This window comes from Cyanistes caeruleus, chromosome 3 (genome assembly GCF_971803275.1).
Source record: "Cyanistes caeruleus chromosome 3, bCyaCae1.hap1.1, whole genome shotgun sequence".
In the NCBI taxonomy this organism is placed as follows: domain Eukaryota; kingdom Metazoa; phylum Chordata; class Aves; order Passeriformes; family Paridae; genus Cyanistes; species Cyanistes caeruleus.
This window is the reverse complement of record NC_141703.1, coordinates 17,529,643-17,553,801: the sequence shown is the minus strand read 5'-3', so window position 1 is coordinate 17,553,801 and position 24,159 is coordinate 17,529,643. Positions and strand designations below refer to the sequence as shown.

The following is a 24,159-nucleotide window of genomic DNA, read 5'->3' as shown; positions in this document are numbered from 1 at the left end:
TTCTGGGCCACTCAGTGTTATTGCTGACCTTATCTCTCACAGATTTGTGCTGTGAAAAACCCCACTGACTACTTTTGTTCTTTGCTGGCATAAAAAAATGCTGCAACGGTTTTTTACTCCCCTGTCATTTGTCATCTCTCGCCTCCTTTCCACCCTCTGAAATCCATCCTTTCCCTATCTGTCCAAATCAGTAACATGCCTATTCATCTCCGTTCTCAAGGGCACTAGATTTTCAAATCAGCCTTCTTTTGCCTTCCTCTAGACCTGGACAAAAATGAATAGCTTAATTTAATGAAAAAAAAAAAATAAAGAAAAAAGAAATCTCTGCATTCATTTCATTCCACATTTGAATGAATAAATTATGTACAGCTGAAAAAACCCCACAAAAGTGGCATGTTAGGCAGGCAAGAGCCCTGTTGCAGAATACCCACCTTCTCAAGAAAATCCTGGCAGCATTTGATGCTCATCCCACAATAACAGAGTTTCTGATTTCCTGGAAAGTGGCTGGAATTTGGGTCTTTGTATGTGACTACCATTTTTTGTCTTCTAATGTGTCAGTCTTTCCAAACTGGATAGAGAAGCCTAAGTTAAATGAGATGAATATAGGCCACACATTAGACAGATGGTTTGGGAAAGAGGCCAGTCTGTTGTGTATTTGAGCAGTGCCTAACAACTTATTTAAGTCCTGTGCAAGAGTGGAGAGAGGTTTGTAAGTGCTGTGTTAGCACAGATGACAGGAATACACACAAGAGCTGACATAAACATACCACATTTAGGTTTTGAGATCTCTTCTGGGGTATATATGGCACAGTATCTGAGAAGAAATATTCATCTGTGACAATTTCAGAATGTTTTACTCAACTGAAATGTGAGATGATCATCCTAACCTTTACATTAACATTTACATTACATGCTCTTTTTTCCACACCCACGAGCATATTTTACTGCTCACATATGTCTAAATCACACTACTTTGAATAGATCTACAATTCATGTGTGATGTAATATGATGTATACACACAAACAACACAATCTTCCCTTTCAATATGATTTTAAAACAGGCAGCCTATACTGGAAGCTCAAACATGTTTTTAGTATACTGATCCGCACAAGGAGTTCTGCTTAAAGAAGATGAGCTGTTCATTTAGATTTATTTTCACATCTATCAGGTACATTTTTGAAAGGTCTTTTCAGAAATCCTCTGCAAATGCAGCTGCTTTTTCTAAGATAAAGTACAACAACTAATTGGATGTCTATATAAAAGTCTTCTAATGGAGCTGAAACCACAGTGACATGAACCCTGACTATAGGTAATTAATTGCAAAATAACATGGCAATGGCCCTCTAAAAGACTGCCTGCCAGTAAGTGCTTAAACAAGGAAGGTCTGCAACTAATTTTTTCCTGGTCCTGTAAATCATTGATTCCTTCACTCAAGACCAGAGTACACTTTTATTTCCACACAAAGTTAGTGTTAAAATGCTTTAATGAGGTTGTTGGAAAGAGTCTTACTGATTCCAATGGATTTGGGGTCAAGTCTCTTGACCCTGGACCAACAAAGCATTTCTAGAAGACTTTCTATGTGCTCAGATACATATTGCTCTTTGAAGGATTTTTTCAGATTAAGGTTTCCAAAGGCTATTCTATAATTCATACTAATTTATGTTATGTTACTGTCTCAGAGTTCTTGTAAAGATGAAGACTGATCTTGACTGACGAAGACTCTGTATCTACAGAACAAATAGCCCTCACTGAATTGAAAACAAAGTCCAAGAACATATTCTACTAAAGGACCCCACTGACAATTGAATTCTTTACTCTGTCACATTTTATTTTGCCCAAGCACCAAAAGGATTTTATTTCACTCCCTGTGTATGAGAAGACTTCCTTGGACTTTGGAATGGTAGACATCTGTAAACCTGTGACAATTCTTCTGTATGGCCATATACCATTGACCAAACTCACTAAAATGGTTACCTCTCCACAGTTTGAAAGTGATGGATTTAATTAAAAACCAACCAAAGAAAATTTAAAATTTATGTGTTCACAGTAGCCATCCACAAAAAGATACAAAACAGAAGGGGTAGTAGACCTTAAATCTCCCTGTAGTTTGATTAACCCTAGTTAAGGGTAATTTCAGCTTGGTTTCATTTTTTTCAGTAGTTCAGTGGCATCAGACAGCACAGAAAAAGGCTGCAGAGCACAAAGACATCTCTGCACAGGTCAAAAAATAAAATTACTAAGGAAGCAGAGATGTGCCTCACTTATTTTTAGTGTTAAACTCATACCTAGGAATGTCAGCCTTGTGTTCAGCCATGACCTGGAAAGCTGAAATCACCCCAAATCCAGAAGTGTGTAAAGATATGTCCATGGGGTGTTTGGTAGTTTATCACATACAATAGAATTGCACAGGTTTACATCACTCCTGCTGTTGCCATATTGCCTATAGGGCAGTAGCTTCCTAAATTACCTCTCACTGAGAGTTTTACACATCTGTGCTCCCTCCCAGTCATACTTAGGGCAAAACAAAAATTATGAGACTCCACAAAGGGATATTCTTCAGCCCAGAAATTAAGATGTTCTCACATTGATATATAAGAGTTCCTGACCAACTTCTCCTTCAGGGGTTTGAACATGCACTATGTCACCTGCCCATCTGACTTTGCTAAACCAGCAGTGAGGCTTTTATCATCCCATTTTATTCATCATTGCTTCATTCTCATGTTCTGGGGGATTTCAAGAATTTTATACGAAATTGCTATTAGATCAGAGAATGTAAATTGCCTTCCCATTTCTTTTATTCTTCAGGTGTCCTTTACACTTATCCTGCACTCCAGCCAGTGTGGGTTTTTTGAAGAAGGTGCAGGTCACAGAGAACTTGCTCCAGCAGATGTCCAGACTTCAAGGAGACATGGAAGACTTGATTGTAATGAGGTATTGCTACTGAGAGATATTGCACTGGATGTACAGTAGCATATGCCAACAATCAATCCCTGGCCAATAAAATAAAATGCAGTAACTTTGGCTGGAGAATTCAAGGCATACATCATGCTAAGACCTTGATGTGTCCCAATGCTCAGGGCATGTGAGAAATTAGTTCAAAACTCCTCTAGCAGAAAAGGAATTCTAGCCACGTTACTCAGAAAATCTGTATAAAATTTCTGCTGCATTGTGAAACAAATACTAGAGGCAATGCAACCCTATTATTCTGTGTATAAGATTCAGTTGCCTGCAAATAAGTTTCTGGTGCTATATCAAATGCCCAGAGTTATTCTTCTACATCTTTCCCAGGTGGTATTCCAAAAATGTCCAAATGTCCCAGAGATTATTTATCAAATTTATTCCCATGTGGATGTCACAATATCAATGGACGTATAAAATGGTGCTGAAATAATTTAAGAATATCTTCTTATCTTTTGAGATTAGACTGTTGCAGTTATCTAACAACAGGACAGTTCTCAGGACATGTGCTCTTCATTGGCATGAGGAAGGAACCAGTCTTGTCCCAAACCTTGGCACCAGTTTTTGTAGGTTTCACCAGAGTTGGGAGTTTCATGGGGTGAGAGGGTACAAAACCAGAATCATCAGTGCTGCACAGTCTTCTGATGTGTAAATAAAAGCAAGCTAAAACCTGACTCAAAGCAATTCCTCAGGAGTGGAAGGCAAGACATAGTCTCATTGAGGACTGTGAATTTTAGTCTGTTTCGTTCATTTAAGGGCAAATCATGCCTGGTTATACATATATCACATGCCCAGAACACCCAGAAATGCACAGTCAGGAAGCTGTTACTGATGAGAAGGTTAAATTTAAAGTAAATCCTTATTTCTTTCAATAAAAATACTTTTTTTCAGAGGCTGAGTTCTTTCACTTTATTATATTAAATTTTAAGGACAGAGGACGTACTTCTGAGTACATTAAAGGAGGTGTGAATGAGAAATAATTTCACTGGGTTGAATTTTGTTTCACTTACACATCAAAGTCACAATTTTTTCTGAAGGTCTTGCTCTTGGGTTCACATTCAATTGAACACATGCAGATTTTGAAACACAGAGGAGCTGAATAAGCCTTTTAAGCAACTCATGAAATTACCGCAAGGGTCATTAGACTATATCAGGGCTCAAAAAATTATCTTTTTTTTGTGTGAGAAATTCTAAATTACTAAAATGAATAGTAAGATGTTCACAGGGTTCTCTAGTCACAACATAACGAGTCATACACTGGCAACTCAGCTAGCGTGTCTAACTTAGCTGCCCTTCATTACTGTGACACCATTATTATAGATAATTGTAAAAAGACATCCAGATTGGCACCAGTGTTTGCTACTAAGAACTTCAGCTGATCAGTTAGATATGCTTCAAAGAGCGTAATTTCTGCCCTAGGGTTGCTTTAATCTCCACATATTTGTGTGTATATGAAACATATAATAACTGTTTTTTCTCCTGTGTGAAATGTGTAAGTCATTTCAGTTTAGAGTACACTGTACATGTATATGGCACCAGATTTAAATGTTACTGAAATTCCACAACATTAAAGGAAACATGTTCTCCTCAGTCAGTTAGTCCTTGACCTGATACCTTTTTGCAAGGTAAGTTAGCCTTTTGAGAAGTGCCTGAAAGGAGGCCTGGGCAGTATCTTACTACCCCTGATATTTTTTATGTCCCTGTGAAGGAATTACACTGCAATTCTATGTGGTAACCAGATGGGGGTAGGATATAAGAGCAACCTGTGCTCGGCAGTTCCTTTAGGGGAGGAGCAACATGGACTAAGATGGCTGAAAAGGGGTTGATTCAAGCTTTGTCATCAGGAAAAAAGAATGTTGCTGCTTCAAGGATGAGGGATAGATATATTGTTTGATTTTGACCCAGGGCCAAACAGACTCAGACTCAGAGGTTTTTTTGGTTTTCATACAACAAAAGGTTTCCCTTTCCCTCGGTGTTACTGAGAGATGTTGTTCACACACTAAGCAACAACTGCAGAGTTACATGAACAGCCCTGCATGTCATTTCATGCAATAAATAACCCTGTTCTTGTCACCTGTGGGCAGTGGGCTTTGGCTCCAGAGGGTCTGGCTTTCTCCCCCAAAAGAGAAAGATCACAGAATCTTTGTGTCCAGGACACCAAGGCCTACTCACCTGGCTTCTGGCAGAATTACAAAGTGAAGAAAACTGCCACTCTGCCCCTCAATACCAGGCAAGCATTGTGTGAAGGCACCCCTTAATGTGACCCTTGGGAGTCTAGCATCAGCCTTCCCACCCCTGTAGGTACAGCCACAGAGGTTACAGAGATTTTTGTCCCTCTATGTCCTACTGAAGGATCAACACAAAGCTGCCCCTTTCTACCTGGTGCTTCCTCCACTGAGGATGCCAAAGGAACCAGAAGGAACCAAAAACCCATTCCATCTTTCTTTGTGTCTTCAGCCGACATCAATTCAGAGCTAAGCACTTTCTGAAAAGCATGCTGGAAAACTGTTCTTACCAGTAAGAGGTTTGCGATCAAGGGACAAAATTGTTGTATTTGGATAGAAAATCCAAGTTTCAGAATTCTTTATTTCCGTCCCATTCCATTTCAGTAAATTCCACTTTGAAACTTACTGTTCAGAGTGCCACCAGCTTAGTGCTATTTGTGTCCCCCTTTCTTTTCTTCCTGTCTTTGCCTGCTCGGTTTCTTTCACAGTGTCTGTCTCTACCTGTGGCAGCTCCCAGACCAAGACCCTCCCTTGTTTTTTACTCCAACTCATGTACTAAATAAACCGTGATTAAGTTATGAAGGCTGGTTGTCAAACATCATTGTAAGATCTTGCTCCACTTGGGCTTCAGCCCTAGAAGAGCTTTGCCTTAAAGGGCAGGGACATTTTTCCTTGCTGGAAACTGGAATTCTAGACCATTGCTGTGTGTGCCATGGATCCCAGAGGGGAATTACTGAGGCTGCCAGGCTGCTGGTTCTGCTGTGCCTCACAAGGGAGATGTGCAGGTGCAGGAGCAGGTGACAAGGTCCTGAAGCTGTGTGGGTCCCCAGAGCAGGCAGCAAAGGCCTCTTTGCTGGACATTTTCTAGCACATTCCCAGCTCAAAGCAGTGGGAAGAAGAAAAAGGAAGTGAGGAGCTGACAGAATCATGGAATGCTTGTGGCTGGAAGGGATCCTGCCCAAGTGTCACCATCCCATTAGAGACAGATGCCTCTTCCTCAGTGAAGGTGCAGATGAGACCATCTGCGGACAACACAGGGATTTTTTTTAACATGGATTTCATTTAACAAGAAAGGGGCGTTAAGAGAGATAGAAAGAAATGGGAAAAAGGTCTCAGAGCAGAAGAGAATCAATAGGAATTAGATGATCTTTAAGGCCCTGTTGTAATATGTTTATCTAATCCTGTTGAAATTGTTAGTATTCTGCCTGTTGGTATGTTCCTGGTTTTCCCTCATTGATTACTTTGGTAGGTTCCAGTTGTCTGTCATGTAAAACCCTCCTGGTTTTCTTGAATGTTCCTCATCAATCACCTTAACCCTGCCCCAACTCCCCATCCATCATTGTAAACCACACCTCTCCTTCCAGATCCTTCCATGTATGTCATCCCTTCTTCAATACTTTATTGGTTGATATGTTATATTCCCACTTCTTTGTATCCCTATTGGTCCCTGAGATTGTAACCTCTTCCCGTCACCCCCTCCCACCGCAAGGGTCCCATTGGACCCTGGACTGTACCCTCCCCTTGGATAAAACCCAGTGCAAAGAGGGGCGAGGGGCTCTCTTCCGTCCTGAACTCTCGCAGCCCAGACCCTCGTGTTCCTCCCCTCTCCTTAATAAACCTGTTCCTGGGAACTTCTACCAAGAGAGTCTCCTCCATAATCCTTTTACCACCACCCATGATGACTGAGTTGGCAGAGCTCGGTGTGAACCGGCACTCTGAAGGTTCTGCAGTGGGATCGCCTTTCCCCTGCAGTTCCCCACTCCTGGCGACTGCCCGTGCCGGAGTGGCACCGTAGAGCTAGCCCGGAGCTCCAGTGCGGCCAATAGAAGCAACAAGGCTCTTCCCTTCATCCTGTGATTCTGGAAGATGTGTGGATGTGTCTTTTAATTCGACATTACTACTACTACTACTACTACAATTTGATCAGGTTCTTATTATCCTTTTTATCATTATTTTTTACTGCTACTATTTCTTCATCTTAGTCATTTTTCTTCTACTACAACCACTACTATTTCTTCTACTTCTTTATCTTCTTAGTCATAGTCTCTTATTATTTTTCTTATTATTATTTACTTATACTATTTCTTCTTATTCCTATTGCTATTGCTATTCCTATTCTTATTCTTACTCTTATTCTTCTTATTCCTATTCCTATTCTTATTTTCCTATTCTCTTTATAATTCTTTCCTTGTATTTCCAGGCACAGGCAGCCTGTGTGGCTCTCTCAGGACGCTGGGCAGGCTCCGAGCCATCCACTCTCTGCAGGGCTGGCGCTGGCAGCGGGCGCTAATCCTCGGGCTGTGGCACCAGGCAAGGCCAACAGCAGCAGAAGAGGCTGCGCAGCGCCCGCCTGATGCGGGGCAGATGCTTCTTGCAGGGAGCCTTGGCTTGCAGCTGGGGAGTCTTGGCTTGCAGCTGGGGAGCCGAGGGGCTGGAGCAGCCGTGTGGGGCAGGGACTGCGCTGTGGGGAGCCCTGGCCCAGAACGGCACCCAGGGACACCGCTCAAATGCCCGGCGCTCAACCCAGGCCTGCCGAGGGACAGAAACTGGGAGCTCATCCTCTGCAAAGCCTCCTCCTTGCTCCCTGTCCTCCTGTTCAGACAGCTCGAGGACACTCACTTCGTCCCAGTCATCCTCCTCCTGCAGCAGGGGCTTGACCCCAGCGCTCTGGACATTCACGTGTTCCCAATGGTCCCAAGCGAGCTCGTTGTCACTATCATCTTCCCAGCTGGACTGGACGGACGGTCTGTTACCACTCCCTCTGGAGAGCTCTTGGCCAACAGAGCCTTCCTCTTGAAAAAGCTCTTGGCCAACAGATTCTTCCCAGTCAGATGGTTCTTCGTAGCCTTCAGCTTCTCTGAGGGAATACAGATCTACCTCGCTGTGTTCTTCCCAGTCAGAAAGTTGTTGGTCTTCCAGCCAGCTGGGCAAGGGGCTGGGTGGCTGGGCCATGGGGTTGGCCTTGTCCTCCTCCATCTCACACGTCCCTGTCGCGAGGGATCTCGGGAGCTGCTTTGTCCTGAGAGATCTCCTCTACTGGGACTGGACAGCCCAGGGTTCTCCTCCTGTAATTCTTTGGTAGGGCAGGGCTCTGCCATGTCACAAGGGTCTCTGGGCATCCCAAGGTTCTGTATCACCAAGGGCCCTCACACAACGTGCTTGTGCCACGCAAACCCCAGCCCCCCTTCAACAGCCAAACCCACTGGAAATGGCATGGAGCAGCCCCAAGCTTTGGGCACTTGTAGCCCCTGATGTGCCCAGAGCCCTGTGAGTCTGTGGTCCCACACCACAGCCCGAGCCCCACACTGCAGAGCCCTGGCTGTGGAGGGTGGGCTACTGGGGGCACGAGCAATTGGCCAGATGGATGCAGCCAGGCAGCTGTGGGCAGTGGCTCCATGTCCAGCTGCAGGCTGGGGACCAGGGCTGTCCCTCAGGGTCTCCTCAATGCTGGGAGCAGAAGGGGCTGTGAGTGAGCAGCTGGGAGCACAGCACTGGAGTTGCACTGCCTGTGAGCAATGACAACACAGCAGCTTCATCCTGCACATGCAGCATCTCTTGGGATATGTGGGCTGTCTCTTCTGCCTCTGCTGGTGACAGGAGATCACCTGGGCATAGAGGATCTCTGAGGTGTCACCAAGACATCCAGAAGTGCCTCATGTTTCACTTATCTAATGTCCTTGCCACAGCCAGAGCTGGCTGTGAGTCTGGATGGAAGAAAGAAACGCCCACTGAATGAAGCAAAATATTCTGGCACTGAGTGGGAAAGCTACATGGAGGCTGGAACTCACTATGGACTGAATTGTGCAGGCCAGGAAAGAGAGATGGAAGATTTCAGTCCTCTTAACTGATACTAAAGCTACCCAAAGAGATAAAAGCATGTTGGCAAAATGCGAGATGCTGTAATTGATGACACAAAGGAAGGAGAGACAAGAAGCAGCATTTAGGTGCATAATTTGTGGTGCTTAAGTCCCAAAAGTGAGCTGCAGCTGGCTTGGTACCACTGCCAAACACTGAGTTAAACACCAAAATGCAGCTGTCTCACTGAGATGCCTTGGTGTGTTACATCCTGCACATGCTTGTCTTTCTCCACTGCACAATGGAGAAGTGAGAAGCACGCACTGGTTTCAAGACTGGTGTTTTGTTGACTACATAGCCTTACAGAAAGCTCCAAAAATAATTGCAGACAAATTTACTTTCCCTGTGTGTAATAGGTCACTATGGTAACTTGTTTCTGACTTACTGCAGTAGTCCTCTGTTGGAGGAAAGTCAACAAGCTCACATTTGTTTCTAGTGATCAATGTTAAAAACCTTGTTGAGACTGAGTCTGCCTGATGCATTAGCAACTTTTTACCAATCCAAAACCTATGGATTTGTGCATCTCCAGCTCTTCAGGTAAAGAGAATTGCAAACAACAGAAGGCATTTTTTGCTTTATCTATTATACAGGTCGAGCAGGTGTTTTCCTTCATGACTGTGCACCAGTGGGCTGCATTTGGCTACCTACAGCAACTATGTGCTGCTGCACTTGTGAATGTGAGTTTCAGGAAAACCAAACAAGGTATAGGGGACTATTTGAACTATCTTTCCTTGGACAGTTAGTAAGATGAATACATAGAAACAGGAAAACTGTAAAAGTGTATGTAATTTTGTATCAGATATCAAAGAAACTCAGGTTTGGGACTTTGCTGGATGTTTTGTCTGTGGCTGGAGAGTTTAATGCAATATAAATTCACAGGTGTTAACAGGTTAGATCTGCAGGCAGTTTTGTATCATTCTTCTACATGGCAACTGTCTTGAGGGTTTACTCTCAGTATGGCATCATATGCCAGACGAGAGAAACATTTGTTTTCATTTTTGATTGCATTTTCTTTCAAATATCTAAAAAACCCAAGTTGTCTGGAAAGCACATATCCACTAATTGCCTCTCTATATGTCATCTGTTTTCTTAGAACAAAACAAATATGTTTTTTAAGTGAGAAATATGAATATAGTATCGTAATGTTGTTAGTACCATAATGGTGTCAGAAAGTGGGACATGAGTTTAGGGGAAGATTTCTTACATGCATCATAAATTTCAGGCTGTGGTCAGTCTTCTGGGGTCTGAGTACCCAAAACTATCTTTGAAACTGCGAGCAGATGTGATAAAAGGACTGAGAGATAAATTGACAGTCCTTGAGCACTGGCTGTATAACTTCTCTGTGATCTCCCTCTCTCAGCTTGAGGCAAAGTCCTGCTTTGTGTGGTAAAGAGTTACAACCAGGATGGTTTACATGGATACCCCTGCACACCCCACATGTGCTACCTCAGTTCCCAGGTGCAGCACAGCAAGAGGACTTCTGTGCCCACTATGGAATGGGTTCCTACAACTTCCAGCTGCAGAGCTGGATCATTTGGAGGTACCTTGGAGATCCATCACAATGGTCTCAGTGTGTCCAGCCTTGTCCATCTGAGTGGGGAACAATGCCCAGACTCTGGAACTTTCGTGTAGAAGATACACTTAGTCTTCTTCCATACAGCAAAGAAGTTTAAATTTACAAATATTTCAGGGAAAAAAAAAACAACAAAGAAACAAGCAACAGCATCAAGAACAAAACCCAAATCCAACAGATGTCTGTCAACTACCTCAATATTTATTCTGATTATGAAAGAAACTCTCATTGCTTAAGCTGAGGTTTAATCCCCTTTGCATACTTTTTTTTTATCTATTCAGTAAGAGCCTTTCTATAGCTGTTTTTATCTATTTGGTGTTCTTCTTTCCATGGCTGACCCAGGATCTCCTTGCAGCATTGCTGTTCATTGTTTTCAAGGTCCTTATGTGCATCTGCATAAATATTTCAAGGGCATTCACTTCCAGCAGAGACTAGTGGAGTCATTCGTCTGCTACATTACACATCAATAAGTGCTGAAAAACCCAATTTAACATTATTTTGGCTGACCCTTAAAAGCAGACTGCCTCTGCTTTATAAGAGATGAAAAGGAAATTATCTGAAATAAAAGGCTTGCAGGAAAATGTTTGGAACAGATCAGACCACTTGTGGCAGTTTTCATCTTGAGGGATGTCTGTTGTCTTACAGGTGATTTGCTTTTAGAAAGAAAAAGTATTTGGCACTATGACTCAAGTTACAAGCAGCTCTGAGCTGAAAAAAATCCAATAGCAAAAAAAACCCAAAAAAACAAAAAAAAGCAAAAGCTGTGCAGCAAGAAAAGCAGGCTATAGACATAAATACTTCTCTCTTACTAGTGTGTCATAAAATAGTGGAAGACTTTAGACAAAGTTGTGGAAGAGATTGTATTTTTATCCTGTGTTTGTGCAGAATTGGCACAATAGGGTTTAATCCATGGTATATACCATGATTGTTACATGTACATACCATACAGAGATTGCGTCTAGACTCATATTCTAGGAAGTCCTATAGGATCCTAGTCCTCTGATTTTTCCAGGTCAAGGAACTGGTTGGAGTCATTTTAACATTCTTCTGCCCTGTTTGCCAGTGCTACTTTTTCCTGGAAGGACAGATGCAAGGAGGAGAGGGTTGAAGAACAAAGATAGATAGGATCTGGATGAGCCCTGGACATGTCTTTTCATCATGGTTTAATCTTAATGTACACACAGCTGTACAGAAAAACAGTCCTCCGCTGCATATGGAGTTATAAAAACATGAGTTTCCATGGCCTGTACTGAATAGACATTAAACAGTGAAAAATTCAGTGATACAAAAAAAAATCTACTCTTTGGAATTTCAAGAAAAACAATCCATGGGAAAGGACAGAAGGTCAGGCTTGCACTTTGGCAGGGCTTTTAAACTACTTTGAGGGACAGGACACGGACAGGACAGGTGTACTTCTACAGCAACATACAGCAGGTAAATCCTGTGTCCTGTGACTTTGAATACACTGTGGACTAAAGGCAAGCATCTCAGATGGAGACCCTTCTCAGAAGAATCAGAAGGATCCTTCTCAGAAGGATTTCTTCCAAGACAGCCATGGCTTGGAAGGAGACTTCTGTGGCGTAGGTACAAAACACTATTTACAGACTAATCCTTGGTGGTACAATATTATATACAGGGCACCAGTGGCCTATCTTGTTATGGACCTGGTACATTTTAGTATTTTGAATAATGGCCTGAAAGATGAAGGATAATATGATTATTAAATATACAGATGACAACAATTTTTGAGGGACAGGACATCTACGGAAGTGCAGGACAGACACCAATTTTGTTCTTTATCTCAGGAGTCCCCACACAAGCAGTCCTGCACCACATAGTGCTGTCATCATGTGGGTGTGGAGATGCTGAAGCAGGTTTCATCTATTCACCAGCAACAGCAGTGGCAGTGGTCACTGGAGCTGCTGGGTGCTGACATGGTCATGACTACTACAGCCCCTTGTTTCCTGGTAAGTCGTGGGGATTTGTGAGGCAATGGGCACAGACACAGCGTGTGCACTTCAGGTCACCACAGAAAAAACTTGGTTATCTAAAAGAGATTTAGCAATGTACAGTGTGTAAGTAAATCACAGATGTGCATACAAAGGCTACTAGCTCAGACATGACCTGCAAGGACTCCACAGCACTCCAGCACATCTTTTATTTCCTTTATTGTTTAGCTCACTAAGTTGTACTGTGATTCACTTCAAGAACAATGGAAATAGGGCTACCTGCATGAGCTCTCTCTTATTTTTATGTTTCCTGGAAATGTCTAGAAAGCAATGAAATTGATGCTTTAATATGCATGGAAATTTATGAAAACAACAGGATTTCATTTCCTAACATAATTGCTGAATTGATTTGCGTATGCAGTGAACTGCTCTGATTTTCTTAGTGGCAATAATAAAGCAGTGTCTGCAGTAATTTAGCAGGTGTTCACAGCTATTCTGAGTGTATGTAAAAGGTTACCACTTTGATTTAAAAGGTTCATTCAAACTCTTCTTTCACTTTGCAGAAGTCTAATGGAAGATGAAAGGTTCAAGGTAATGAGAACAAAGCACATTTGAATCCAGGATATAATTTTTTTCCCAGAAAGTCTGAGGCTTTTTTTCATATCTTCAGGACATTCTGATAAGAGTTGCTTTTTTCTTGCCTATTTTTTTCCTAATATCTTACTCCGCCTATCTTTCAAATTAGGTTTACATTTATGGCTCTAATATTTCTCAAGTGTATTCTAGTTAAGTCTTCTTTTTGTTCAAGAGAGACAAAATACATTAACTTCAGCATGAAACAATTGTTATTTCCCATTCTTCCATTCCCCTTTTAAATAATTCTAAATGAAGAGCTATGTCAGACTGATAAATATAGGTGAATGAAGCTATTAAGCTCCACATTTCTTGCAAGATTCAGACATACTTTTCTTGCATACTTTATAACAGGAAGCTGAGGGCACCCTTTATGATAATACAGACGATCACACTGAAGGGGAATGAGAGGAGAAGTTAGTTACTGACACCGCTCCACAGTCTGGTCTGGTGTTTCTCTCTAGTGAACAGCTGAAATCCGTGTGGTGAGAGCTGTGTGAAATGCTTCTGGCAAGCCTCACCTTGCAGTTAAAGATTTTGTGACTTTTTAAAATCTTAGCCTGTGGTTTTCAAAGCAGAGAGGACTCCTCACACAGGTGATAGGCAGGAAATCTTTCAGCAGCCTTCTCCCTCATCACAGCAGAAACATAAGCTATTTTATCCCTATTTCTATTCCTGCAGGATAGAAAGTAGGAAATACTGTCAAATGTATGATACGAGTTAGAAACTATAAAAGGTGAAAAGCAATTGCTAAGAAATCCTTGGAGGTATGGGTTTCTTTAGAAAAGGAAAGATTTTGGTTAAGAACCAGACAGTTCTTATGATTCTTCAAACTGGTTTCTGGACCTCCTAAAAGCTTATTTTATAACATTGAAAGAGACTCTCAGGCCCAGACCATATTTATCTTCCTAATTTCTTATTCCTTATGAGCACCTGAATTTCAAAGGAGTCTTTGGAAGGGGCATTTACTCTTTGTGCTTAATTTTTCACATATACCAAATTGGGAGTAGCTAATCCTGCCAGCTTCCACAGGAATGTTGTGCAGTTAATGGCTTGCATTTCCATGAAGTGCTTTAATATGACAAGGAGAATTATTACAGGTAGGCAGAGAAAAAACACTGGAGGCACTTCAGTCCATCAGCTTCTAAATATGTCCTAGAGGTCTTATTGCTGTGTACATTAAAGCTTGAGCAGTAAAATCTCCTTTTGTTTGCTGAGCACAGTATACATGGCAGAGAGGTGAGTTCATCAAGTTCACTCTTCAAACACACAATTGGTTCTACTGAGTCTCTAATAATTTGCCTTATGGAACCGGCTAGGGGCTTCTCATTTTAAGAGTTAAATTGATTTAGTCAAGTTAAAGGGAATCATGTATTTACTTCTGTTCCAAACCCATTTATTACTCCTCCATTTTCTTTCTATCAAAGCAGTGCACTGCAGTCCTATTTCATCATTTTACAGGGAATCATCTTGTTCTGCCTTCTGTCTTCTGCCAGCCTTTCAGGAATAAATAATGGAGAAAAGGGCATACCATGGGGTCACCATGGCAAGAACCACTCAGAGAAACTGTGTTTGTGGTTTGAAAAGGGCACAGATGTGATATTCCTGGAACAGCACACATGGCAAAACAGCAACATGGGGCAAGAGATGGAAATTCAGGACTGCAATAAGATGCCTAAATCCTTCATATGGCCAGAGATCTTGGGTAAAACTCAGTTGTTGCTTAAATAATGGACTTTGAAGAAACAATCTATTTCTGCTGATGGGTGAAATGATTCCTATCAACAGTAGTTGGATCTGGGTATATGGGTTTCTTTCACAACACTCTAGAGTCCCAGATACCTTCCTTTGGAGTTACAAGCGAGACCACAGAACTTGTGCATATTCAACTGTTAGAGGCATTGTTGCTGATGGAAAATTTAGTGAAATGTTTGTTTCACAATTTGGCTAGATTAACTGTGGGAAAATAGTGCACACCTGAAAAGACTTTGTAAAGTTGCATGAATACATTTTTGCATGGACCTTCAGTTCTCAAAATTAACTTGCAATTCTTTTGGTTCACATGGGACTTACAGTTTTACAGTTCCCCACATAACATCACATCCCGTCACTGTTGGCCTCTCTGAAGACTGCAAACACTGCTTCAACAATGAAGAATATAATTGCAGGAAGAAAAGAGATTTCTGAAACTAGTGGGGTGGCTTACTGTCTTTTCCCCAGGCTTCTTTGCTTTGAAAATGTCTTTTAACATAATACCACAAGACCAGATACTGCCATGAAACTGTCCTGTCAGTTTTAGCTTTTAGCAAAGTGAACAGGTTGCAGAGTCACAGACTGATTTTCTTTCTGTCTTTATCTGAGCATCAGATTTGGTCTGTGTTTCTGAGCTTCAGGCCTGGCACACAATTATGCTGAAACTTCTAAGGTGATGTAGTTTTATAGGCACTTTTAGACTAACACTTTCCCTTCACTTTATTAAATCCTGTGATGCTACTAAGTCAGTGATAATCTTTATTCCCAAAAATAATATCTTTGCAATAGAAATTCACTTGAACATTTTGAATCACCTCTACATTCAGTGGAACCTGGTCCCACTGATGTTCAAATTATGTAAATAGCTTTCATGTGAGGTGTTCCATTGGTTTGTAAGCCATTTTTGCACCATAAACTTTTGTGTCATCAGGCAGCTTTCTGAAGCATTTCTTATTTTGCCAGAAATACCCGTTTTTGTCTGTAACAAAACAGATCTATTGTAGAAAGGATGTATAGCTAAACTGAAATATAGGACACAGAGCAAATGGTCTTTCTTCTGATATGTCTCTTTATATAACCAGCGTTGTCATGACAACTGCAGAGCAGAGTTGTGTTTTCAGTAGCAGACACATGATGAAGGGCCTTTATTGTACTGATGAACATGTCTTCAATTCTCAGCCTCTCAGCAACAGAAAACACAAATGACCATCCCACACAACTTGTTCCTACTCACAGAACTTTCGGTGTAAATGGCACATTACTTCTAAACAGGGGAAACTTTTGATTCTGCCAGCACTTTGCAGTTCAGAGACAAAGCAGCTTTGCAGACCACATGTGGGTGCAGGAACACCAGTTGAGAGGGGAGCAGAGGGGCTGCCCACAACCTTCTCCCTCATGATATTGATGGGATGAAGGAACCAACCATTCCTTTAGGTTCTTGCTAAGTCTACTCCAATTTTTAGGTGATACCTTGCAGTGAGAACATGAATAAAACAACAGGTATAGTAAGTTACAGAAATAAAAGCCTGGAAGTTTAGGTGCTTTCTTCATCTCAATGAATGAACTCATTCTTGGAGCCCACAAACCTTATGCCTCAGTTGTGTCACTTTAAGGCTGCGGGCAATATACCTTCCTCACTGTCACAGCTGCTTTAACCAGTGTTTTATTGATGGCTGTGAGATGATCCCCCCATGAAAAGAAGTACAGAGGGGAATCAGCATTAGCCAGTGACAGAGAAGGAAACTAAGAGTGAGCTTATGCTGCATTTAACTGAGCTACTGTGATGTCCTGCTTTAGTGGACAGTAGAGTGCTTTGACAAAAGGGCTGAGTGAAATGGTGTGTTTGTAAGCTGAGTTAGTTTCAATTCAGATTTATGGTGGACTCATATTACTCTGGCTGATTCTCACAAATTCCCTTGGACACAGATTCATAAAATATCTTGGGTTGGAGGAGACCTTAAAGATCATCTCATTCCAACCCTCCTGACACCCCAGTCAGTGTCAGGATAAGCAGAATATACACTGGATACAATTTAAAAGGCTAGGCAACACCTGGGTCAGAGGTAAAATGGGAAGTAGCTGAATATCACTACAAACCATCAAGAAAATAAATACCTCAAAACAGGACCAGTAATCTTTGGGAACTTTGTCTAATCTACCACTGATTATGTAAAAACCACAGAAGCATGAAAGCATGGAAAATGAAGCTGAGTAACTAATTTTTTCTTTTATTTTGTAATTATCCAGTGGTGTAGTACAACATCCAGCTCTGTCCTCACTGCCAAGAAACTGAACTTGAAATAGAGGAATAGCCTTCTGCAATATTCACTGTCGAGGCAAGGAAACTTAAACATCCAGAGTGCATTAAGGCCATCTCTTATTACAGGGTTTCTTGACACTGGGTTTCCATCAAAAAAAAAGCTCTGTTATGCTGTGGTGCATGGCCTGTTGTAATAGAATGCAGTGCTCTCAATTCCTATTTTATACAGGCAAAAACACAAGCTCAGAAATTAATACCAGTCAATTATCCCACAAAGACATTTTCTGTTTCCCTGTTTCTGGCTGACATGTACAATATTGCATTGTAATAAAAACACTAATGCTTACTATTCTAGAATCTTTTTGAGTAGCAGTCTCAGAACTTTTAAAACACCTAGCCACTGCTGATCCTCACCTGTCACTGCCTGTGACTTCACTGTAGTTGTGTTAGTTTGGACATTTTGCTGTTTCATATTTCCTTGCTGTTGGTTTTCAGGCAGTAACTGGGACCTTGGGACTGCTGCAACATATTCCATTTGAGAGTTGACCCACTCAGCTTTTGATCTTAGCAAGCACAGGTACCTGCATGTTAGTTTCCTTTAACAATCAACAGAGAGAAAATCTTGCTCTCCACAGACTGTGAAGGGAGCTAAGCTGTGTGTACCTCTGCCCAAGTAGGTATTGTATCTTGTAGCGAAATGAGTTCTGCTTTTTATGAATGCTTCCTATGAACATTTCTGGCTGGAAAGCATTAGCTTAAATAATTACATGAAGCACAGAGCTGGAGTAAGTGTGCTAGGAACCAGAACATTTCTGGCCTTATCTAGCTATGGGGCCCACGCAAGGAGAAGCTTTCCTGAAAACTCATAAGGATGAAACCTGAAGCATCAAACTCAGGAGCAGAGACACCTCTGTTCTAAGCAGAGTTTTAGTTTCCCCCAGTTTACACAGATTTAATGAATCCTGAACTTTGTGTGAACCCTGAAGGCACAAATGCCAATCACAGCTGAAAGAATCTCATGGCGTCTTAGAATATTATATCTGGCATGATGGAAAAGCTTTGAGATCATTTATATTGTCATGTTGACTTATTTACCTGTCATGAACACTGAAAGAAAATATTTATAAGTTTAGATATTTTAAAAAAATCTCCAGTATCCCTCTTAGAAATGTACACAAATGAAGATGACTGGTAATACTGCAAAGAAATAAAACATTTGCCCACCTTAGGAAAGTAGCAACAAACTTTTCAAGGTTTGAAAAGCTCCAGATTAGGGATACACATGTCAGATGTGTGGTCTTTACAAAAAAATGAATTAACTTTTTCCCACCTTTCTGACTGGCCTGGGAAGACGTCTAACAGGACATAAAATGCCAAACACTGTCTGAGGAGCCACCTGATATTTTTTCATTCAGGCAGCAATTTCTTAAGAAGTCCTTTGCCTTTTGTGCATTACTTTGAGTTGTTTCCCTTTGTTGATCAACCACCGCCACCCTTGGTACTTTACTAATACCCTGCTGGGGAAACCATATATCAGACAGATTCCGAATGTGGATGGATCCAGGTGGCTACAGACAGACAAAACAGAAGCTTATGGCCACCCTGTGGTGTTGAAATGTAATTAAAAGGGTTCCTTTCCTGCTATCTGTTTTCAGAGTTGCTGTTGGGAGAACGCAGGAGGGGGGACCATGCTGTGCCAGGATGTTGTGATCACTCCTTTGGCTCCACGCTGCTGGAGATGACAGAAGGCAGCAAATCACAAGTCAGCAGGGCACTGAAAAGCTCCTGTGACTGCTTTCTTTTTGTGTTATGTTGTAGTAAGGGAAAATTTGGACCCTTTGACCCACCCTGACACCATGGGAAGGAAATAAAAAGGGAATCACTCATTCTGGAAATTGTTCTGGTTTGCTTTTACCCCCCACAAATTAAAAAATGCTCACACCCTGCTGCCCAGGGCCTGCCTGGCACCCAGCAGAACCTTCCACCCCCACCTCACAGGGTTTTTTTTTCCACTTGCAACACTGATTTTCAGAAAAAAGTTTCCAAGGACAGGTTGGAGCCCGCTTCCCACCCCAGCCAGGCAGCAGCAGCAAGTCCAGCTGCTGTGGAAGGGGCCGCAGCACTGAGTACCACTGTCCTCGGCCTTCCTCTCCTCACAGGGCCTGAAACACAAACTACAACTTTTAGAGGGGTCCTGTCTGAAGAAAATGGTGCCATGAACAGTCAAGGAGAGGGGCAAAGGAGAAACTGTAATTGACTGTGTTTAACATGGCCTAATTACAGTGGTTAGATGTTGCTGGATGCTGGTGAATGTTGTGAAGGTTAGCGGGGACATGGGGCCTGGGTTCCTCGGCCTGAGGCAGGACAGCACACCTGGTGACAGGAGAAACTTGGACTGCATTTCCCTTGAAGCAGAACTGTATGAAGCAGTGCTTTGTAAGGGTCACTGTCACAGCTGTGTACCATATCTGCATGGCTGTATCATTCATTGCTACATTTATACAGTCAGACTGTGCCCCTTTCCATCGCTGGGAGTGTTGAAGGCCAGGCTGGATGGAACTCTGAGCAGCCTGGTCTAGCAGAAGGTGTCCCAGCACTGGGAACAGCATTGGAACAGAATGATTTTAAGGTCCCTTCCAACACAAACCATTCTATGATTCTGTGATTCTATGACTCTGTGTTTCTATGATTCTCTGATTCTATGGCTCTATGACTGTATATGAGGAACCAGAATTCATTTGTGCTTTTCTCCCCTTCTAGTATAAAAGCTATATTTTATATAGCTTTTATGTTTTCCATTTATATAGAGTATTTTGTTTGAACTAGACATATAAGATAGCTTGCTGTCAGTGTAATCTATGCAGGAACTCTGTTGAGCCTGAGGTACAAAAAGGATCATGTCAAATGCCAAGGCTCCTCTTTCTCTTCATTTCTGAGGTATGGAGGGCTCTGCCTACCACATTTACATGTCATTGACTACAAATTGTTGGTTCGTTTGTGTAGCCTGTTGGCTGTTCATTGTACGCAAGGCAGAGAGATATAGAAGTTTCTTGCAAAGAACTGGCTATAATTAGAGATTTTCCTTAGTTTATGTAGCTCTTGGATGACAAATACAAAAGCTATGGGCATGGGACTTCATATGCAGTTGAAATAGCAGGTATTGCTTGTACAGTGCGATTCACATGGAAAAAGGCATTCCGGTGTGCCATCACTGCCAGTACGCAATTAACAGGACAAATTATGTATACAGGTTTGAAAGTAGAGCCAGTCAAGCTCAAATCTGCTCTTACATACCTTATTATCTCCTTTCCCTCGCAACCATCTTCTCTTCCTCAATTTTATTAAGAACCCCATTGGCACAGAAAACCACTGATGGAAGCATAACTTGGAACAAGACTGGAATTTGTTGTGGGATTTTATGGAAATCTATGGGGATACTCTAAGGAGTATTTCAAAAAGGACTCGATTCTACCATCTTTTCTCTGAATTGGCTAGGGCTTCTTTTAAACTTATGAACAAGAACTCTAAAATGCTCTGACACTTGCTGATAAATGACACTGCTGCTTCTCATCAGATGAGCCTTAGGAGGTCAGTTACACATTGGGAGCTCAGTTGAGGAGTGTTTTCTGCCTTAATGGAAAACAGCTGCAGAGGCAAACCTGCCAAAGCTGAGTAGGATATCAGCAAATTTGCACTATATAGGGTAATTACTCACTTGTGGAGGAAGGCAACAAATAGAAAACCCCTTCCTAAATGCCTCCAGGGCCTCAAAGAAAATTATGTAAACTCAAAAGCTGATGACTGGAGATTCCAATACAAACCTCCTCTAGCAACAGCCCAGTAGGGAAAAGACAAAATGGTTTCTCAGGTGTGAGGCTATGGGATATGTGAGAGTATTTATCTATAGCATGGAAATACATGCCAGGTGTGAACTCTCCCAAGGAGCCTCACACTGATTATGGCAGCTCTGTTTCTGAAGCATTAACCTCAAGCAGGGAAACAGCAGGAAATACACGGTTGTTATGTGATCAAAACTTAATCAGCTATGGCTATCACTTGGTGCTCATCTGCCTGTGTCTGTGAATGTGTTTGTGCCAGCTGCAGCAGTCCTGGAGGAGCCCAGTAGTGGGAGTCACTCCAGTGGGTTGGCCAGTGCTTCTGTCCAAAGTGAAAGATGTGGAGAGCTGATGACAGTGGGGAAAACCAGCTGGAGCAGCAAACTACACCTGTGAGCAATTCAGAGACACCATGTGAGGCAACAGCAGGGTGAAAGAAAACTTGTTGGAGCAAGGCCAGAGCAAAGTCACTAATCTGATCACAGACCTGGAACACCTTTCCTATGAAGACAGGCTGAGAGAGTTGGGGCTGCTCAGCCTAGATAAGAGATGGCTTTGTGGATCTCTTATGGCACTTTTCAGTACCTAAACAGACTCACAAGGAGCTTGGAGAGGGACTTTTCACAAGGGTCTGTAGTGCTAGGACAGGGGGGATTGGCTGTAAACTAAAGGAGGATAGTTTAAATTAGGCAGAAGAATTCTGTACTATGAAGGTGGTGAGGCAGGAACAGGTTGCCTGCAGAGATTGTGGAGTCCTCCCCATGGCGCTCTATAGAACAGATTGAATGGGGCTCGGAGTAACCTGGTCTAGTGGGAGGTTCTCTGCCCATGGCTGAGATGTTGAGACTAGATGATCTTTAATGTCCTTTCCAACCCAAACCATTCTATGATTCAACAAATCTATGAAAAGTCTCTTGCCTTCATTTATTAAAAAAATTTTTGCAATTCTCAGCGTGAAGCAGATGGTCTTACTCACTAGCTATCCCTTGGCTAAAGATACATATCAGAACTTTCTTCACTTAAAAGTAATGTTATGACTTGATGAAGATGGTCATGCCATGTGTAATATGATTATGTACTCCTGTCCTGAGACTGGCAGCTCTCCCAGTGGTGCCTTGCCCACTGTGAGCAGCTACACAGATGAGCTTGGGGGAAGCTGAGCCTCTCAATACACCCTGCAGCAGATATAGAACTCCCTTTGTTCTCAGCATTATATCTCAGGGCTGTTCCACAAGCAAAAAAAAACCCTAAATTTAAAGGAATTTTCTTTATTCTTCTTTAAGCATGGAGTGTGACTCGAGAAACAGCCAATAATAAACTTTCTCACTATCTGCCAAGAGAAATGTCAGCGGGAGCAAATTTTCTTCACTGTGAAGATTGTAAGTGTCATCCACCCAAACTTATCACACCAGCAGCAATACCCTAAACACATTTAGAATTTCTTCTAGTGCTGTAAGGATCACAGTGGACCTACAACAAAAGTCAATTGTACTTAATACCTGCCACTATGACATGTAAGATAGCACCCTGGAAAATCGCTGCTACTGCTAAACACCAGCACAACCCCTGACTGGGAACTAGTGACTTGTAATTTTAAGGGCTAAAACAAAAACATTATTCTGTAGTAATTTCTCAGCATAAAACATGAAGTCGAGTCAGGACAATTATGGCCTCAGGATACACTTTTAAAAAGTATCAGAAACATAAAACATTTTTTTCCAGTGAAAATAATAACATTTTGTAAGTTTGTCTGTAACACCTGGAGTTTTAAATAAGAAAATTCAGATACATCAGTACTTGCAATCTCCTATTCCATTTGCCTCATACCTCTTACAAATTGTTAATCGCTTCCCTTGTTTGGTAGCAGAATCACATCACCTGTGTAATTTATATTGCCCTATATGTTTCTCAGTGCAAATGTTCAGAAAGATACTGCCTGGAAGCCTGCTTATTTTCATACATTATCTAGCTGTTTCAAATTCAAAAGATGTCATCTGAATAAGAACTCAGTTGCCTGCTGAAAAACTGTCTGTGGACCTATTGCCATGGAATTTGGTCCCATTTAATATGAAATAGAAGCCTTCTCTGCAACTGGCAGGCATACCTAGGAGGGCATGATTTTTTTACAATGGTTATATAAAGGAGTTTCTGAAAACAGATTGGATTCAGTTAATTAAAGTTCTTAAACTATTTTTGAGCAATGGGATAAATATTTAATATTGCTGGATGGATGGGTCACCTCCTCTTGACAAATGTGCTTTGTTTTCCCACCACTATTATCTTTTAGTATTCAGTTGCAGACATTCAGGTCAGCTATACTGATGCCCCACAGGAAGAAAAATCAACAATTTATTCAAGTATATTCCAAGTGCAATTTTGTTTTATTGCTTACATACGCCAGTCCTGGAATAAGGGATGTTCAAGAGATGCTTCCTGAACTCAGCTCTGGCTCAAAAATGACCACAGGATAGAGACCAAACTCTCTGTATCCTCATTATTCTAGAACAGCCACAATCTATATATAGGAAATTGCTTTTTAAAATATCCAGAACCTAAGGTACTAACATTGTCTAGCGTATCTTTCTATTTCTCCCTAGACTAGGAAATTTGTGAAACTATGGTTGCCAATACTATCTGGCATTACAGGCAATAATCAAGTGCTTAAAGCTGCCTCTGGTCTGTTGTTGTTTTCAGAGACACCAAACAAGTTTGTGGGACCGATGTTTGTAGAAAGAAATTTCTGTTCTCTCTTTTAGAAACTGATTCTGAGAGGATTTAGCTTTGCAGAGGTGACAAACTTCCCTTGTTTCTTCCTCTACAGTTTGATGCTGCTAATGGACGTTTTTCAAAAAAGGCAATGTGCTTATTTATGTAAAGGCTAGGTGACAGGTACCAGAAGTACAACTTTCTTCTCCAAAATGAGAGATGGCTATTTGTTCTGTGTGCTCTGGGTGTCATGAAGATGTGATGCAGCAGATGCTGAGTGTGCAGGAGCACTTTCAGGCACCCCACTCTGCAGATTGACTGTAATCTCCTACTTGAAGCTACTTCATATGTCCTCTGACAACCTGACAAGAGAAGTGAATGAGAAAATCATTTGGAATCTTGGGTACAGAG

At 41.8% G+C, this 24,159-nt stretch overlaps 1 long non-coding RNA gene across 5 annotated transcripts; it reads left to right on the top strand.

The window, feature by feature from the left end:
• Positions 1-8,314: 8,314 nt before the first annotated feature.
• Positions 8,315-19,101, top strand: LOC111922933 (uncharacterized). Of its 5 annotated transcripts, none has more exons than XR_002860819.2 (4): positions 8,333-8,451; positions 9,630-9,716; positions 12,418-17,783; positions 18,862-19,101. It is a non-coding gene; the product is annotated as an uncharacterized LOC111922933 (long non-coding RNA). The 5 variants fall into 5 exon arrangements; XR_015284187.1 differs by having other exon boundaries at positions 8,364-8,451; positions 12,418-12,579; positions 13,125-19,101; XR_015284188.1 differs by having other exon boundaries at positions 8,364-8,451; positions 9,630-9,741; positions 12,418-12,579; positions 13,125-19,101.
• The last annotated feature ends 5,058 nt before the right edge of the window (positions 19,102-24,159 follow it).